Below are 20,207 nucleotides of genomic sequence, written 5' to 3'. Positions count from 1 at the left end.
TCTGATGAAGCAAATTAATATGACGCAATTTTACGGGCAATAAAACTCGCCATCACAATTTAAAGATACGCAGTGTAGAAAAGCGCAGTCAACAAACTCTCAAATACGCCATTTTTAGGATACGGCATTTAGCGATTACAAAGTTTGAAAACGGAGTCACCGACTGTGTTTATTCATTTTCGGTTAATATTAAGGAGCCAGATATCGTAAACTCAATACACGAGTGCCTTCTCTTCAGTCAATAGTTTTACAATTAGTTTTCTACGACATACATCATGGGCGCTTTGCTCGACTAGTGACCTGCACAGACTGCACAGACATGTCGCTCATATCTTTTGCAGTACGAATCTTCATATAGTAAAACTCCCGTTAAGGTTAAATAGTACGTTTGTTGTGTTAGTGGCTAAGCAAACGCCCGTTATTGTAAGTTATTATAATTCCTCGCACTACTGGCAATTTCAAGGTTTCTATCTTGCACATTAATATAACTTAAAGCATTGCATTAAAGCTGAGCGCTGGCCACGTTCCTTGATCCAAATATACGGATCAAGTACGCACCATAGAGCACACGCACATTTTTTGTGCAGTACAAGCCTATCTAACAACTCCCGGGATGCCTCCACAACATCGAGAGAGATGGAAAAGGATACGAATAATGTTTTACCATTCAGAGAAATTCTCAGTGAGCTTTTTAATGCAATTACACGTGTTTTTACGGACTCATATGTTGCTGGAAGGCATCTCTGATATCTCGTCTGAGTAAATGCCCGCAACAATAGGAGCTCGCGCAAGCTTGTTGCGTTTGCAAAATGTTTATGAGTGTGTGTGCCCGGCCAACTAACGTAGCCGGGCAACGAGGGTGTAGGAGGACATTAGAAGTTTTGCACGGGAGTTGGGAGTATGCAAAATCTTTCCGGAGACATCTGTGTTAACCCTGAGAGTTCGCGCTATCTTAATATATGTATGCAAGTAACTTGCATCAGAGATGGGCGTCTGCCCATGCCCGAAGTTCGACAGAACAAGGAAAGGGGTGAGCGAAAGCGTGTGTATGGAGCAAACATTTTTCTCTGAAGACGTCCATTTAACTTGAAAAATTTTAAGAGTGGATGTGTCACTCGGCCTCTACGCAGGGAGCACTCGAGGCGGCAAGGCTGTAAAATAATTTCAACACACTCCTTGCGTCCCCATTCCGACCAAGTATGTGAAGACGATGTGACTTCAAGAAATAACGGCAAAGTGGGGCTCTCTGTCTTGCTTACGGCAGCGCGTACTGCGGACGCGGATTTCCGTATGGGCGCTTTCAAGCCCTATCATCGCTTACGCTAAAATTCCTCCCATCGTAGCATTAATTTTATATTATTTTGTAATAATTGCATTTCGTTACGCTTGTGCATGTTAGCAGTCATCAAGACTTTGTTTGTTGCATATTTGTGAATTTCAGAGCTTCGAAATGTCTCAAGCGCACGGGGTCCAACGAGGGCTGTAAAGTCGTACTAGCTCTCCGGATCCTTAATGAAGATATTCCGAAGGACTATAACCTACTCCTAGTGCCAGCTGTGTTGTTTCCGTATCTGCTGGCTGTTGTTCCAAAAACTGACGTGATATGATATATACCTGGTGTCCGAGCTAACTTGTACCAAGGGTTGAAAAATTAAATTTGTGAGGTAGGCCAGGGAGATCAGTTGCTCGCAACTGCAAGCCGCCTGCGCACCACAGGCATCTTTTTTATTTTGCACTTACTTAAATAACTATTTGTGTTCATTTTTCTAATTTACTCAATAATAACTATAGAACACAAATGTTAATTGAAAAGTTGGAAAGCACCTTCAGAAACCCCCCATTTCATTAACTGCGATAAAGAAAGCGTCACGTCTATCTTTTTTTCCAGGCTCAAAAGAAAGCCCGCGAAATACAAATAAAGTCATGTGACAAGCGCATTCGCGCCCATCAATTGTAGTACTCTCGGTCGTGGTTTGAGTGAACGAAATCACCTGCGGCTATGTCTCATCGGCCACGCTCCAATGGTAGGCCGATATGCTTCCGATGGTTTCTTCGCCTGCGTCAGCCAGCCGGAGCACGTGGCGTCGCATGTAGCAGCGAGTGCGGCGAGCTGACACCACCGAGATTCTAGCAAGGCCTTTGCGTAACCTTCAATCCCATCAGCGAACGTCACGACAGGCGGAGGAGCGATAAAGGATCAGAAACTGAATCTGCGCGTACAGGCTTGGGTAAAGCTAGTGCGAGCGACATCATGTAACTCGACTAAGACTTGCGCTCGTACCTTCATTTGCTGGTACTTTATCGCCAGCCGCCTGTCGTGACGTAGGCTGCCGGGTTGCGAAAACCAAGGCCTTGATGGGAACTGACAAGCGCGAGCTCGCTTCAACCATCGCCAACATTTCAGCCTGCCGCAGAAATGGGACCATCGGGTAACGGTCGCAGCTGATTTCGTTCGCTCAAACCACGACTGAGTGCACCACAATTGTGGCGCTCAAATGCGCCAGTCACGTGGTATTATTTGTATTTCGTGGGATTGTTTTTTAACCTGAAAAAAAAACACGTGAAACATTCTTTATCGCAATTAATGAAAGGGGAGTTTCTGAAGGTGCTCTCTTATTTTGCAATTCACATTTAAAGTCTAAGGTCGTTATTAGTAAGTTAGAAAAATTAACATAATTAGCTAATCTAGTGATTGCTAAACAAAACATTGCCTGTGGTGGACAAGGAAGATGGCAGTTGTACGCAGCTAATATTAATTACCTACCTCAAATATATTGTTTTGCAACCCTTGGTTCAAGTTAGTTGGGAAACCCGGTATAACGACAATGAGAATTTTCGCCAGGGCTACCCGTAATCTAGCCTTGAAATGGGGACTCTTTCCGCTACGATTATTCCTCTTTTATTTTATTTAACCTTGGACTTAAGGAATATTGCTTATGGCAGTGGGTACGTAAAATTCCTGTTTGATAGTTCACCCATACGTTTCCCGTCCACTGCACACCGGAGCTTTCGCTGTTAACTCATAGCTAGGTAGCTAAACCATATTTCTGTTTTCTCCTAACAGCCATCTCGACGCTGTAGCGTCTACAACTGGACACTGTTCAACAATCTGCAAGGACGCGATTTGGTTTCGGGACGTGTTGCAAACAATTCTCAAGAAGTATTATTTTTTAGGTTCCCACAGAGACCGATACAATGTGGTTACTAAAACAGATTACGAACCCTGTGACAAGATTTCTAGTTAGGCTCCACAATCGCTAGATCGCGCACGAGACTTCACACGTATCGTCATCAGTACCGCGAATTTTAAAATGAGCGCGGGGGCACCAGATAATGGCGAATTTTGGCGCAGGGGTAACGCACAAATTCTACATACAGGTATGATGCGAAAGCCTCTACTGCTCCTGTACGCGACTTTCCTTGCGCACAGTCTTTCGCGTAAACACACTTTCAAACTAAGTAATAACAATCACTTAATTTCTTTATTATTTCACACGTACTTTATAGGATGAACAGACGCGATATACCCAGCTATACGAAATATTACCCTTCACAGATATAAATGGCCGATTTAACTAAGCCGTAGAGACGTAGCATAAGGACAGCGTCTTCCATCTTTCATATGAGAACCTGTCATCCTTCACACGACAAATCATCTGCCAACGATATACATCGCCTATGTAATCGTGCAGTTCGGTCGTGCCTGCGTAGTCTAGGGACATTACGTTTAAATCTGGTTCCAAGGGTCCTGGAGATGAGATTCTCACTCTGCTGGCTCAAATGTGATGCTCATGTCAGCGCCCGCCAACTCGCTTATGCCATGTCTTCTCAAGGCGTCAAGAAACCCGATTTCCACTGAGTGCCCGGTCCTGCCATCTGCCAGCTGCTACATTCCAGTGTAATCCGCTGATGATTTGTGTGCGACGCCCCGTTTACCGAAACTTCTTAAGGCATCATGATTAAATTATCCTTCGACCATTTGCAGCCTAGTAGCCCCGCAAAATCACGGGCATAAATATGGTAAGCTGTTAATGCGGAGCGCTGGTCACCCATGTCAGAGCAAAGTTCTTGTGTCGTGGGCGTTCGCTGTTTGCAGCCAGGTAGCCACGACGTAACTGATCATGCTTGATGATAGGTGAATTGATGTGCCTGTGCTCGTTTCGTTTCGCACCTGAGAGTCTCTTGGACGCAAAATTGGCCACTGGTTTCTGTGACCCGGTCATGTCATCCGCTCATGGCATCCATGACCGGATGCCAAGGTCGGGTTGGAAGGAGCTGGCAACTCGAGCAGCTGCTTCCACACTAATGGTAATGCGTGGATCGCAAAAAAAAATGAGATAATTGCATCCCTCAATTTAAACCTCGCAACATAAAGTAGATCACGAGACGTTTCGAAACAAGTGGCAGCGCGCTGGCAACAAGGTTATTACGATTGCATTGACATAGGGAAACCGTCGCATAACAAAACAATCGGTCGCTACGGCGCATCTCGTTTGGCATTATTCTCCTGAATGGGAATTTCCCAATGCAGAATAAACTATTCTAAAGCGAGCATCCCTGTGTGGGCCATTTGCTTATATAGACGTTAATATATAAATGTACAATTCGGTACAGATATGACGCACAGGAGTATAAGGCACATAGGCATTATCCATAGGTAGTGATTTGTTTTTGTCATGTCGTCTAGAAAGAGGAGTGCTTTCGTGAATGTTTTCAAGGCATCCCAACCTGTCCCCCACGTGGCCACCATGTCTCTCGTGCCATCGCCCTCCTTGTTCGAGCTCGTTCGCCCCTGATTTCGTATGCGTCGACGATGGCACGGTGTCTGCTTTCTGCGGTAATTGTGGACGACGCATGATACTTCACCTCTGGATGAACGCTGGCTGGACACATTCACTGCGCACTAAGTGATGCGGAATATAAGTGCATAGGAAAACCGAACCCAGGTGATTTCTTACATTACTGGATACAAACAAACTGCATACCAAGATAGATGTTTTGAGGGAATTTACATAGGGCTAGCTGCGCAACTACAGTTAATTTAGTGACATTCCGCAGCCACCAACAAACCATGGAAGCCTGACGTGTGGCTTGGCTGAACCGAGTCATTAAATCTCTATCGGGTAGGCCTTTGATGTAAAGTAGTAGCTGAGATCCGTATGCTAATGAGATCAACCAGATGAAGCGAATAGCAAATTACGCGAATGATCTTCAAGGTGGGCCGAACGTTTGCACCCATTCACGCTGGCGCGTGACACGCAAGTGCAGCTTAGGGTACCTTCAAACTTTCATGTATTCATATTAGTTCATAGCTCTAAACTTTTCATCTTCCACCTCTTTTCTCCGAAACAAAAACCCCCGAATAATATGCTGTCATTATATATGACGCCGCCAACAGCTGAGGTTTTCATACCGACTTTCTAAACTGCTTTTATAACTTTCTTTTCAGCAGGGCAGGCTCTTTGTGGGACACCTTGAGACCCTTTTGTTTCACGTATACCCGTCACCCACCGTGGAAGATAAGTTTATTTTCTTTGTCGGCTGTTGGCGGCGCTCCAGCAGCTCCCACGCGCCTTCGCCCTCGTGCTCCACCACGTTCACCGCCACGCACGCAGCCGCCCGCGCTCAGGGAAGACAGATTGAAGAAGACGGTTGCCTGTTCCCGCAGAGCGCTCTATCGACGAGTTCCATTCTTTGCGAACACTTGCTTACCTAACTAAAGAGCGATGCAGGTTAGCAGAGCGCCAGTTGGCCTTTTCAAGAAACGGGATCCGGCACCTGTCCCACCTGCGGTCCCGAAAGTGCCGTCATCGCATACCACCGATGAGGAGGATGTTCAAACGGTCTCAACGCGGCGTTCCTCCCCTCCTGGCGGAATCTCGACTACCAATGTAACCAAAAGCGCGGCCGACGGAGGAGAGGAGACCGTGAGCCACCGCGTGGAGCGCACAGCCAGTGGCCACTGCATTCGCATCCGAGCTACCACCGACGTCGCCCGCAGGTAGAAGAGCGTGCCTAAGGAGAGCTGAAGCTGAGGCCAGTAGTAATAAACAGCTCTACCTTTCTTTGTGTGTGTTCTCGATGCACACCGCGTGCGTGGGCCTCTGTGCCCGCCCGTGGCATGCGGTTGTTTTACAGCGCCATTTTGCTAATGATTCAACAGCGAGAGCGTGATCTCGCCACCGTAGCTCTTGTGCGTATCATGTCGTATCGGAAATAAAACGGGTTGTGAACAAACGTGCATGAGGCGACGGAGGAGGCACCCTGCTCGCTGCCACCTTTCATGGCGGGTCGCCTGCAGGCCCACGCCGGCATGTGTTGGCAGGCCTGTTGTGGTGCACACCGTCAACGAGTTGGCCGACGAACACGGTATGCTTATTTATCGCCACAGGCGCTGGTGTGATATTCTTCTTTACTCCTCTCGCTCAAGAATACTTTGGATGTCCGCTAAAAGTTGACCTTATTCGCTTCCGTTTCAAAACAATGCCGTGGAGACACTGCGCACCACATTTTCTTCACGACGCTAAACTATCATGGTACTAGTCGTACAAAGCAAGAAGTGGCTTTTGGCGCTGCACACCTTCGACAGAAAAAGAGATTGTGTGCATTAACTACGGTTATTCCTAATATTGTAGCTGCAGTCCCGTGTCTACGCTAAGGTTCAGTTATAGCGGAGCACGCAGCTTTTCCTCTCCTACTGTTTTCTTCACGCCGTGCCGCAGTGGCTTCGGCCTGGGTAGCAGCACTCCACGGCTCGTTTCCTCTCATAGAAGCTAATCGGGCCTGACTTTCCACCTTTTGCCGTCGCCGCTTTTCCAATCGCTCGGCATGCTGTTTTTATCTCTTCTTCTTTTTGTTCTTCTGTGGCAAACGGTGCCACGCCGATGGCATGAAAACCTAGCGCAGTGTTGCGCTTCTTCCAGAGCTTCTTCATATTTTCGTTTTTCTGTGGCGCACGGTGCCACTGAGTCATGCCGACGGCTTGCAAAACATGCGCATTGTGGCGCTTCCTCTTCTTATTGTTCTTCTGTGCCAAAGTATGGAGAGCATGTGATCATGGCTCTCGACCTCGACAATGTTATTCATGAAGCCGTACTATCGGGTCTGAGCAATCTACATCGCGGGAGAAAGATTCATGGCTACGTCAAGGCCTTCCTTACGCACAGGGCCGCGACTATAGGGATCGGCGACTTGCGATCGGACAAGTTCAAGATGCCTAACAAAGGTACGCCTCAAGGATCTGTAATTTCGTCCCTTTTCTTCAACATCCTATGGTTGGTTTGCGGAGAAGCTGAACGCCATAGACGGCATTCGGCCCGCAATTACGCCGATGATATAAAGGCTTGGACAACGGAGGGCTCGCTAGATCTGAAGGAGGAGAGGCCGCAAGCTACGCAAAGGCTAGGGGAATTTCGTGTTCGCCCGAAAAATCTGAAATTCTCCGAGTATACAGGCCCCCATAGGACAGTAAAGTTGACCTCACAGTTTTGCTAGTTGGGGTTCGCATACCAGAAATGCGCGTGCTGAGAGTGTTGGGAATATGGATTCAGTCCAATCAGAGGTCGAAACCAACGATCAGATTGCTATCTGAATCTTCGGCCCAGATAACGAGAATTACTAGGCGAGTGACCTATAGAAGAAAAGGGATGAAGGAGGAAGACGCGGTCAAGTTAGTGCGGGCGCTTGTGTTAAGTAGAGCTACGTACAGTCTTCACTATCAACACCTGGGCCAGACGGAGAAAGAGCAAGTCGAATCGATCCTCGGGAAGACGTACAAGACAGCGCTGGGGCTGAAAATAAGAACGGCAAACGCGAATTTAATGGCCCTTGGCTTAACAAACACATACGAAGAGCACCGGGAAGCGCAGCTTGTCTCTCTGAAGATGAGGCTACAACGCACCACGGCGAGACGAGCTCTCCTCCGAAGACTAGGTTATTGTGGCCACATGCTGGAGATTGAACGGACGATAGACATACCGGACGCGATCCGGTTTACATTTGTAGTAGCGCCAATTCCCAAGAACATGCATTCTGTCGTTCATCAGGGTAGACTCAGGGTCAGGGTGAAAGCCTTAGCCAAGATCTATCAGAACAAGAACACCGTCTCTGTATGCTTGGTTTGGTTTGGTTTGTGGGGTTTAACGTCCCAAAGCAACTCAGGCTATGAGAGACGCTGTAGTGGAGGGCTCTGGAAATTTAGACCCCCTGGGGTTCTTTAACGTGCACTGACATCGCACAACACACGGGCGCCTTGCTTTTCGCCTCCATCCAAAAGCGGCCGCCGAGGCTGGGATTCGATCCCGCGTCCTTGGGAACAGTAGTCGAGCGCCGTAACCACTGCGTCACCCCGACGGGTTGTCTATGTAGATGCGGCGATGTATTCAAACGAAAGAGATGCGGTGGTGACGGTGGTAGACTTCCAGCTAAAGGAGAAAATGAGCGCCTCGCTACGGAACTGCACCTTGTCTGACGCCGACGAGGCCGCCATTCCTCTAGCGGTCGCTGAGGGCAATAGGTTCGGGCATTCGCTGGTAGTAATGACCGATTCGCAAGCCGATTCCCGAGGACTCACCACCGGCAGGATTGACAAAAAATCGGCCGCCATATTGAAGGCCGGCTGGATAAACGACGCAAAACAACTCGTACTTTGGGCTCCGGGACACGGCGACATTGACGGGAACATCCAGGCCGATCTAATAGCTCGAGGTTATGCAAACCGAGGAAGGTCAGAGGCCGAAAAGACCGAAGCAGTGACTCGTACCTACGCTGACATTTTCGTGCACTACCAGATGATCAGAAGACGGTATCCTCCGCCCCACAAGTTGGTAAACCGGGAGCAGTCACTGCCTTGGCGGCAGCTAACTACAAGTTCTTATCCATGCCTGTCTTTATACAGCAAAATACAATAGACCATATACAGGGACACATGTCCCTGTTGTGGACAGAAACCGACAATTTATCATATCACATGGTCCTGCCAGAAAATAGATGCAGTGCCGATAATTCACAACGCCAAGCCGGAGCAGTGGGAGGCTGCGCTGCCGAGTTCGGAGTCGAAAGACCAGCTTTGGCTGATTGAACAGGCCAGTAGGGCAGCAAAGGCCGCGGGAGACCTGGGCCCGCTTGCACGATAAAGTCCGAGCTAAGTCGAGACTTAAACAGTGTCTTTAGTAAGACCAGACTTTTTCAAGACCGGAGTTATTCAGGGCTGTCTTAAAATACCCATAGAGACAGTGGATACCTAGTTTGAGGACAGCGGGTACCTATACATGGGAAATCTTGGCCCCTGCTTAGGGAACGCGCCGTGCCACCTGACGGTGCTTTCATTCTGTCACGGCGTGGGCAGGGTGAAAAGCTTTATTGAAGAAAACAAAAGAAAGAGTGCAGGTCAAGGGTCCCTTCAATGAGTGGAATGCCTAGTATGGGAGGGGAGGCCACTGGACAAAGCTATCACCATTGCCCGTTGGCCAGGGACAGTTGGGACTCTAGCGATGAGCAGCTAAGCAAGGCCGCCTCCAAAGTCGAATTTTCATGCATGTCTAATTTCTTGGAGGCATGATGCGAGCGCACGTTAAAGCGTGCTGCAGTCGTTACTGCCTAAAACAGAGCTCAACTTCGCATGCATATGACACGACGTTCACGTCTTAAGCAGCAGAAACCGTAGCCGTCGTGCGTGCTTCATTGCCAATCAGAATGTTCATTCTAGCAATGACAATTAAAATGTTAGGCCGCTAGTTTTTCTCAAGCATTTGCCTCATTTTGTTGAATTACCACGTCTTTGCTTGGGTAATTTTTTTTTCCTTTCATAAAATGCCTACAGGAACGCGCCACGCCCTTCCACAACACGTTTTCGGGATGACTGCAAAAAGCCGCCTAGGGCAGCGGTTATATGCATTTGGGTAAGCAGCGTAAGTATGTGCGAGTACTGGTGCTGGTGTGTGAGGTGGGGGGGGGGGGGGGCAGACAGGCCGCGGATATCAGACTTGTACGTAGCAGTGCTGTTAGGGAGCTTTAATTAACTGCAGTCCTCAAAAGCAAGTATTGTGCTGACGTCAGTGCCGGTTGAATCGCTACTGAGGCATATTATAGGAATCGACCAGTTACATTAGACGCTGTCCTAACAGCTATCAAAAGCTGAGAGTTGTCCCCCACAATTTTAGAGCACTCTACGCACTGCAGCTACAGTTGAGGTTATGTGCGCCGCAAATGTGACCTAAAATCAGGTTGTGACAAAAGATGCCGTATTGGAAGGCTCACATAATTTCGACCTTTTCTCCAAAGGTCGCTCATTCAGGGATCGTGCGTTTTATCTCGACGCAAGATTCACCAATCATGCATTTTATCTTGACGCGAGACTGTCGGGTCGCTCATTCACCAGTATCAATCCAATATTCAATATCATTCCGTTTTTAGAAAACGCCTCACTAGCTGCCACGCTCACACATTCCAATTTTTGGAGCCGTCACCACAACCTTTCTTCGACACGGTTTCCTTACCCACTGCTGGCACAGGCTCGTCGCTCGGAACGTTGCCTGTAAACCTATTTACCAGCGGTATACAAAACGGACCGCAATAGCACTAAAAGAATAACTTGCGCTTAGCAGCGGCACAGGTTGGAACACATGCCTGCAACACCCCTGAATAGAAAACGGGGACGTATTGACGAACTTCAAGATATGCGGTTTTCGTTTTAGAGGGGCTTCGCGAAAAAATCTATACGATTGAAATATGCTTGTTAATCTATCCGTCTTCCGAAAAGTTGATTTGAATTTGTGACTAGTGTAAAAATACCAAATGTACCGTTAATTTCTCAATCACCTTACTTTGAATGCTTCCACGCTTCACCGTGATCGCGTGGACCATGCAGTGAAGTATTCTCAAAACGCGACGGGGCCGTTTCGTAAAGAGGGCCTTTGCGACGGTGTGCCCAATAAAGCGCTTTACGAAAACCGATAATAACGTCGTTCTCAATACGCTTTCATTTAAAAAGCAGACAAAATCGCGCAAGTGCACGTCAGGTACAAATGGTTTCTGTCAATTTATTCAGGCCCCTTAAATAAATAATGCTTTCTTATAAAGCGCAGATTTTTCTGGATCCTTAAAGGCTGATATAGGTATATGGAAGTTTACTGCATTCTGCCACGATATGACAGCTCCCACTAGTTTTATGCAGGGCCTTATCGAAAAAAAAATTGTATGTCCAAAGCTGTGTAACATTTGTAATGTACTTTTAGTTCTGGTGTATGCCTATGCACAATATCAGTCATGTGCAAATGTTGGGCAGCAATGACAAAATTTTATTTTTATTAATTTTTATTATTTTTGCACCAGTTTGTAGAATATTTATTCTAATGCATTCTTCCCCACAAATGTACTCGATTTGTATATCAAAATGTCAGTACTCCACACCCCAATTTCTGAAACACAAATGAACACAAATATGTTACAGTATTGTTGACAAACACAGCTGTTCATATGACTACAGCAGTTCCCACCATGACAGTAATGTGGTATACTTGTGCAACCACAGCATTTGCTCTCACCGTTTTTTCCTGCTGATAAACGAAAACGACCAGGTACTTTTCTCCCAGTCATATAATTCTGGCCTGTTCTGGGTGTTGGATGTGCACAGGTTACGAGTGGTATTGCAACCATATACAGATATGCAATATCAGTAGCCCTTGAGGTGATTTAATGCAAGCATGTGACAAGCACCAGCACGACATTGAGCAAAATCATTTGCACATACTGTTCTCGCAGCATACAATTCAGGAAATGGTGGCCCACATTGGCAAGAAATATTATCATACAAGCAAAACAACATATACTTGAGAAAAGTACAAAATGACAGTGGTAGATGCCTTACACACACCATACATGCTGATATTTGTTCTGCAGGTCCCGCTACATAGTGAGCAGCAGAGAATAAATAACAAACAACAGTTGGTAAGGGTTACAGGTATTGGTCTCAAAGGGTGGAATTAATACTTTTGAAGCACTTGCAAGAGTATAATGCAGAAAAGATTAGTTGACATAAAGACTTGACACAACAAAACATGCACATGATTTGAATCACGGTGGGTGAGGAGTGCTACAATAGGCTATAAACATTTTAATATAATGTTAACCAAAATGTTGTTGAATATTGTACCTGCAAATAATAAGACAGTTTTCTGTGGCCCTATATATACTCTTCAGTTGTCGCAACTGTAATTGCAATGTAAGCACTGCCAATAATACAGGTGTGATCACTGAAAGTTGATGGCAAAATTACTCGTTACGCTTTGAGCAGGTAGTTGGCATTTTATTTTTATGCCACATGGCTCGTCTGAGCATTGCTGCCATGGATGCCATACGAGACAGTTTATACAAAACCTGGGGCTGTGAACACCTACCACAATATGGCAGACCGCGCTTCTACTTTTGCATACATTCACTAAGTCTCCCAGAGTTTGCCATTGCACTCTGATGGCATGCAAGTATTTGACAAAATGGCAATCTTTGAGTGATGGAAAAACATATTTCATGTTTAACAATTTACTGCACAGACTGTAACAAAATATATATTGTATGTATTAAAATAACAAATTCACAGCTTAAAAACATATCTGTAATCTGTTAAGTACTATACTTTACCACATTGAACCTACTCTTGGTGTAACCGATGTTAAGGTTACACTTGGTTTCATTTATTGGGCTTAACATCCCGCAGTGACTCAAGCTATGAGAGATGCAGTAGTGGAGAGGTAGGGAAATTTCGACCACCTCGGATCTTTTAACAATCACAGACATTGCACAGCAGACGGGCGCCTATGTTTTTGCCTCCATCGAAATGTGGCCACCATGGCCAGGATTCAATCCTTCATCTTCGGGTGCAGTAGTCGATCACCCTAACCACTGTAACTCCACTGCAGGTAGACATTAAGCTTAGTGCTCAAATATAATCTCCTGTTTACATATCTCGAATTGGATGTTACAACCAAAATGAAGTAAAAAGGAGATGTTTATGCTCCATCTGTTATGCTCTATATGTACTGCAATGTTAAACAGCTCAACAGCAAAGACTTCAATGCACACTCTTGCATAGGCTTCAGGATGTCAATACAAGACTGACGTAGCACATAATAAAATAAGCACATTTGCATAGTTATCCGGTCATGAGAAGTCACCCAGTGAAAACATTAAACTGAGTGACTAGCACAGGCATAATTTATTTCACATAACTGTACTTAAAGCAGAAGAAATTTTGCTGCACCATGCCTTTGCACAGCATAAATCTATAACCCCAGTGAGGATAAGCATGTACAGACACTTCATCTTGCAATTTCATGTGCTTGCCTATGCTGCACGCATACTCCTGGGACACGTTGTGGAGTTAGCACCTCGTCATGATGCTGGTCCACACATGGTCCAGTGACATGTGCTGCTGATCATGGAGGGAATGGAAGCAGCATTTCAGCTGCCCTATTGTCCTAAAAAAAAACATTGTGAGTGGGCTATGCAATGCCACTATAAAGTTGGTGGCACGAGTAACACAAGTTGCTGCAGTAAAAGTGAATGCATATGCAGAATAATAAAAATTTTCTCTCCATCATGATGCATTTCAAATAACGCCACATCTGCTCTGAGTAACCTGTGGTTTATGGAACTGACAGCTTCGTAATATGCTGTAAATGGAATGTATGCTTTGAGCATTTGTTCTTCCAGGCTATCACACAACGTGTAAACGTGTCCGGTGCAATGTAATGCAGTAAATACCCTTGCACCATTAATGAATGGAAATATTTCGATACCTTCATTTATGGAAATATATATCATGCTCAAATGACACAATAATGCTATGATTTTTGAACAAATCTAATTGCTAAGTAAATATTGATATGTGTCACTCAACAAATACAACTTGACTGACACCCAACCATAATTTGTTTGTTTGCTGAAAAGCTTCCCCCACAGGCTTGGGCAAAGTTATTTGACTGCAGCGTTATTTAACTAGTAAACAAATGCGACATCAAAGTTCATTTCTTTCAGCATACATTGTTCGCTCAACAACACTTGCAACTGTACCAAACTGTTCGAACAACACGGACATCCACAACCGGTCAGTGTCCGGGATGCCATGCAATCCAATATTTAGAATGTGCTGCGCACCTACCTTTCAATCACTGCTCTGGTGGTGCCATGAGCTGCGCTGTATCGCTTTTTGCCGCACATGTCCGCATTCTGGAGCCAAAGTCTGCATGGATAGCCACTGCAGCAGGATGCCGGAGTAAGTGCCCGGTTTGAAGAGCTGAGCGAGGGCGCTGTATGTGAGCACTCGTGCGTCATATGTGCCACCGGGCCACTTTGCGACCACATCGAGGATCTGGCACTTGCTGTCCACCACAAGCTGCACGAAGATGGAGTGGTAGAAATGCCTATTTATATGTACGCTCCCTCATACAGCTCATGGGCCTGGATCTTGACATGAGTGGCATCGATGGCACCCACGATGCCAGGGAAACCTCCAGCAGCACAGAAGTCGCTCATGCATCCCGGCAGCTCATCCTGGAATAGCCAGCTGTAAAGCAGGAAGCCTATATCACTTCTGGTGCGCATATTCATCGGTTACAGTTGCAGGTAATCATGTGGCGGCACAAAACCGAGATTGAATTCCACGCTGAAGCTATTGCGTAGCAAGACTTGTCCCTTACTCCATCGGTGACGTGCCGATGGGGCTCTGAAGAGGATGCAGTGCAGAGCACATGCCCTAAGTGTCGAAGGCCAGCTGCCGAGATGGATCTTCGCCACATTTTATGGACATGCCCAGGAATGCAGCCGTCAAGAGTAAGACGACTACAAGAAGTCGGATCGGCTGTCGGCTACAAAAGAGGAACATTTATACTTGTGGCTAATGGACAATTTAAGAGCCGGAGCTTGCTCTGATTCCTTGAAGAAAATAGACTGCATGATTCCCTTTAAGTTAAAAGACAGCCTCATTCTATGCCACATGGCAAGCCTTCAAAAAAAAAAAAAAAACTTGTCGCAGACCCTGTATGATGCAAACCCCGTCAAGGTGCGCAATCGGTACCGTTGTGCTCGATCAAGGCAATAAACGCTTATGACCGTAATAGGTGAAAAAATAAACGTTCCTGAAAATATTGCTTCGCTGTCGCTAACGTCCACTATGGGCCCTGTATATCACAACAACCGCTAAATAAAGGTATACGATTTAAGCACTTTCTTCTATTTCTTCCTGCCTTGACTCTACTGGTCAAGAAACATCACAATAGGCAAAATGGGTGAAATGACAACGGCGGCTCTTACCGTGTCCAGGCTGCGGCGTTCCGTTTCAGTGCGACAACGACTCTTCTTACTGCCCGGCTTGCCGTCGACTCGTCCACGCCGACCGGTTCACTAGCCTTTATGAGAAAGCCGCCGGTAGCAAAAACTTCAACGCCAGAAGCACCAGGCAGTATGAAGTTAACGCATGACTGCGATGAGTCGGGCTCGGTTAACGGATGCTGACCCTGCCGAAACGAGATCGCAGGTGCAGCTCAAACTCGCAGGGATATTTCCTGTCCCTGAAAGCACGTTCACTACACAAGTGGAGATCTGCAACGGGCAGCACGCGATACTGACGCTCCGCAGGCATTCGACGAGCGAGAAAACGTGAGCGAACGCACACCACGCCGATCAAAACACAACGAGTGACCATCTGTTTAGTTTTACGGCCTCCCAAAACATGACGACGGGATTTAGTGCAGTTTCAGTTATTTTGTAAAGCTGCCGAGAAGCGGCGCGCACATCCTTATTTGACAAAACAACGCAAGAAAGGCAAGGGGTTAAAAACAAAAACGCGTATATGAGCGTCAAGCCAAGCCCAAGCCGCTACTTCTATGGCGTTGCCACCTCTCGGTGAAATATTGCGGCAAACGTCGTGACTGTCCAGCTCGTTCATAGGCTTTGTGCAAGCGTCAAGTCTACTCGGTTGACTCTGTATGTCCCTATGGCCAGCGTTCTTAGCTTAGATTTCTCTACGGCTTAAGTCGCTTGCACAAAACGTTCAGTGCGCGTTTAAGACTGCGGTTAAGACGGAGCTTAAAGACAGCGTTCAGGCAGTCTTAACTGCGAACTTTATTAAGATTCAAAATGGCTGCAGTGCGGCTGCTACGGCTGGATACACATGATAGACCCCTTCGAGCATGGAAAACGTGCAACTAAGTTTTTCTGTACCCCTTCGTGTTGATGCAGAGGTGACACGCGTCCTCTCGGATTTGTTTAGTGACTGGGAACTTGTGTCGACGTTCTTCCGTTGCTCTTTGGACTGCCATGCGAGTCGCGCTCGCTTCGTCGGCTTGAGGTGAGCTTGAACATTTTCGCCATTCTTTTGCGCGGGTGCTTTGCTATGATACGTCTCTCGTGTATTAAACGGTGAATGCAGTAAAAAAAAATAATAATAATAGTACGCGGATCGTAGTGATGCTCTTCATCACCGTTTTGTTTGTGCTATGATACCGGGCGATGCAGAATAATTGATGGTGCGTTTCCGAAGCCATTTTTTGGTTGCCGTATTTGTCGTCGTAGTTGTTGCGGCGCACATATTTTTTTTTTTTTCCGTTTTCCCTGTTGTGTGTACTGGCACCGTATATCCCACGGCTAAACGCGGCACGAGCTGCCGGTTTCAATCCTCGCATGAGTCTCGCTTGCTAATCGCCTCATTCTTTCTGCTCAGTGTGTAAAATGGGGCATGCAACTCAAACATGCGTTCGTACCGCTACATGTAGGTTCCAAATCAAGAGCAATTGAAACGTGTGTCACAAGTGAAACACGTACGTCTTGTTTCCAGCCGTCATTCTCCGGAGGATGGGCCTGGCGTGAATACATCAAAGCTTTGGGAGGCTTCCAACGTGTCGTGGGCGCCATACATTGCACTCTCTTCAAGATCCTAGTGCTGGGCTGCATCTGAGAGCGTGCACAAACCAACTGATCGTCTTCGCATTAGTGCTTCAGTGATTTTGCGCTGTTCAAACAGCGCTTGTTCTGCCATCTCAGGTAGCAGCTCGCAAGTAGCTCGTTGATGGTTGGATGTTTATACGTCCCCGCTGCGTGCTTATTGTGTGGAGCCCTTCACAGCGTCACCAGAAGTGAGACCAGCTGCAGATCGTTTTGATTGCTCATGTGTGCTTGGTGTCAGCACTATGTGTTCAGTGTGTGCAACTTGGATGTTCACAGTGCCGCTAGATAAGTGAGACCCGTTGCACCTGTGCTGTTGGTGTCAGCCTTGTCAGCGTTTTGTGGTGCCGAAACATTCAGTGTCAACACATGTGAAGCTGCAGCTGCCAATGTTGGACTTCAAACATATCTAGCAAACCTTAAAGGTTGCTGTATCAGGCTCGAGCATATTTAAGCACTCACTTTTGTGGAGACAGTTGGTGCAGTCCTGACCGGCCTGCTTTTAAAGTGTGATTCACAAGAATCCAGATGTTTGCAAAGTGTTTATGCAATTAAAAAAGCAATTGCATTCATTTATAGCAAAGTATCAATACGCTGTTTAAAATGTATTACTGCATTTGCAACTTTTGGAACCCTTTCATTATCCCACAGAGTTCACATACTCATACTCCTGTATCCAATGTGAGCAATGTGTTTTGAATACTGAAACTACCTGTTGCTGCAAGCAGGTACGTTATGTGTTTGCCAAGAATGTGAGAGATGTTCCCAACTCCCTTGAATATTCTGTCCCCTGTCTCGAAGACCTTTTTCTCAGGCTGCATTACCACGATAAAAATGTGCTGTAGCAAAATCCAGCTCTGAACCATGGCTTGTCCTTTATGCATTATTTATTTATGTATTATGTTACTGTGAAAGCTACTGTGGCAATCAGCAAAAGATGCTAAAGACGCAGGCACAAAAGTTAAACTTATCCGTGACAAACTGACAGTAAATGGTGTAGCCTATACCTGGAACAGTCGTGTTAAGCTGAGCAGCACTCGCGGCAGCTCATGTGATAAAGACCATTGACAAATATTCAATAAGGAACTCAATCTGCTAAATGTTAATGCCCGCAGTATTGTTAATAAGCCTGAACTATTCAAATTTTTGTCAGTGTTGCACGAACCGCACTTAATTGCTGGCACAGAAACTTGGTTGCACGACGACGTACAGAACACTGAAAACCGTCTCATCTTTATTTGCAGTTGACTCAGGCTTTTGCTGATAGTAGCATCACAATATTTCACATGACAAACTACAATCCTTCAACATTCAACCCTTTAAGGCTCATGATCTTTTTAAATTGCTTAGTTTTTCTTTAGGATATTGAGCAGGCTGAGTGCATGGAAACAATGTGCACAACAGGCTATTTTGCTAAGATTCTGTATCATGATATATTAATTGTTTGTACACATTTCCTTGTGGTTGTGCTACGCCGCACTTGACTTCCAAATGGTCATAACTGAAATATTTGTGTGAATCACAAAAGGCCAACAATTGAGTGTAATGATTGCAATATGCCAAGTTTGAAAGCATTTTGTTCCAACACATTACTGCTTACAAAAATTTAAATATTTCAGCAGAGAAATAGCTCGATTGTGGTACAGCAGAACAAAATTGCATACTGTTCGTCACGTCAGCTCTATAAGTGCAGTATCGTCACTTGTCTAGCATCTTAATCTTAGCTTTTGCTGTTAAGTGAAAGCCTCCAACAAAGCCTCCAGGCATGAGGTTTTCAGTGGTTTTCAGCCTCCAGGCAGAGGTTTTCAATACCTTTAATGATTACAGCCGACAAAGTAGGTCACGGTCACAACACCCAGCACCAATAAATGGTTGACGTATTTATGCACTCTCCTTCGTACCTGATTTCATTAGGGACGTTAAATACCGTTAATGAAAGTATGTTCTTTGTCCTTGCTAATATCCGAACACTGTGATTCTTTAACTGCATGTGCACTAGCAGCTCGTATTGACAATGGTTAACCTATTATTTGAAAGTAGATGGGATGCTACGATTTTAATGGGGTGTTTGGCTGGGTTTAAACGAAACTTCAGGGAAAAAAAGGGGGGGGGGGGGGGGGACATGCCCACCAATATGGTATACAGAGAAATACCGTAAAGCAGTATTTTAGGCCCCCTTCTTTTTTTTCTCTACATTAATGATCTTGTTTCCATAGATTCATCTGCAAAACACATTATTTACGCTGATGATACAAGTCTGTTTTTCTCTGTCACTCTGGCATAGAGCTATCCAGTCGGGCCAACATAACCTTGGAAAAAAACTGAACACTGGGCGTGTCAAAACAGTCTAAAATTCACTGACAATAAAACAAAAGCAGTTCTCTTCCATCCCAGAAATAAAGCAATCGAGCTTTATCAATACACTCAGTGGTGCTAAAATAGAAATTGCTCACTCTGTGAAAACGTTAGGCGTGTACTTCTCAGGGCACATGACATGGGATGTTCACATAGAATATTTAGTCAACAAACTACCACAAGCAATAGGTTCTCTACGCCGACATTTCCCAGTATTTCCACTTACCATTAACATTATGCTTTATAATTCACTCTTTTCGTCAGTTCTGAACTACTACTTGCTAGTATGGGCAACAACAACAGCAGAAAAACGTACAATAAGAAATATTGCTGAAGCTTCTTACCTCAAACATACAGGACCAATATTTAAGCAGCTAAAAATGGGTAAAGTAACATCTTTGTATACCTACAGGCTTTTGTGATTATAAAAACAAGACATCAATAAAAAGGACAACACACTAACACTCATAGTAGCGCTTCAAGACAACACACACATACGGCACCCGTAACCCGGAGCATTGCCACGTTACAGCATGCCGGACGAACTATGTCAAGCAGATGCTTCGCTTCAGGCTTCCTACCATATTAAATCAATAATTTCCTTATAGTGGTCAAGATTTCTCTCTTCCTACCATTAAGTTAATCCGTAAAATGTTTCTATGAATACATATTTTTAAATTAAGTGTTCTATCTTGCAGCATGTCTCTGTATTATTTTCATGTATTTTTCCTAATTTACCTTGTGCTTTTTTGTAATCTAATTATTTCTCCATTCATTATTTATTCATTGTGTAAGCGTAACTTCTCTGCTGTTAAATGCCATCACATACAGGGGCAGCCGCCCCGTCAAGCTGCTCTTCGAAGCAGCTTTTTAGCAGCTGCTCCTTTCCTTGTATTAAAGGAAAAATAAAGTATATT

General features: G+C 45.5%; 1 long non-coding RNA gene across 1 annotated transcript; it reads right to left on the bottom strand.

Moving 5' to 3' along the window:
- Window positions 1-13,090: 13,090 nt before the first annotated feature.
- On the bottom strand, window positions 13,091-15,806 carry LOC146183579 (uncharacterized). The gene is made up of 3 exons (XR_014708779.1): window positions 15,307-15,806; window positions 14,156-14,560; window positions 13,091-13,472 (listed from the first exon to the last, which is right to left on the bottom strand). It is a non-coding gene; the product is annotated as an uncharacterized LOC146183579 (long non-coding RNA).
- Window positions 15,807-20,207: the final 4,401 nt, after the last annotated feature.

The sequence above is a fragment of the Amblyomma maculatum genome, chromosome 7 (genome assembly GCF_055883805.1).
Source record: "Amblyomma maculatum isolate TAMU_Amacu chromosome 7, ASM5588380v1, whole genome shotgun sequence".
Taxonomy (NCBI): domain Eukaryota; kingdom Metazoa; phylum Arthropoda; class Arachnida; order Ixodida; family Ixodidae; genus Amblyomma; species Amblyomma maculatum.
This window is presented reverse-complemented; position numbering and strand designations above follow the sequence as displayed.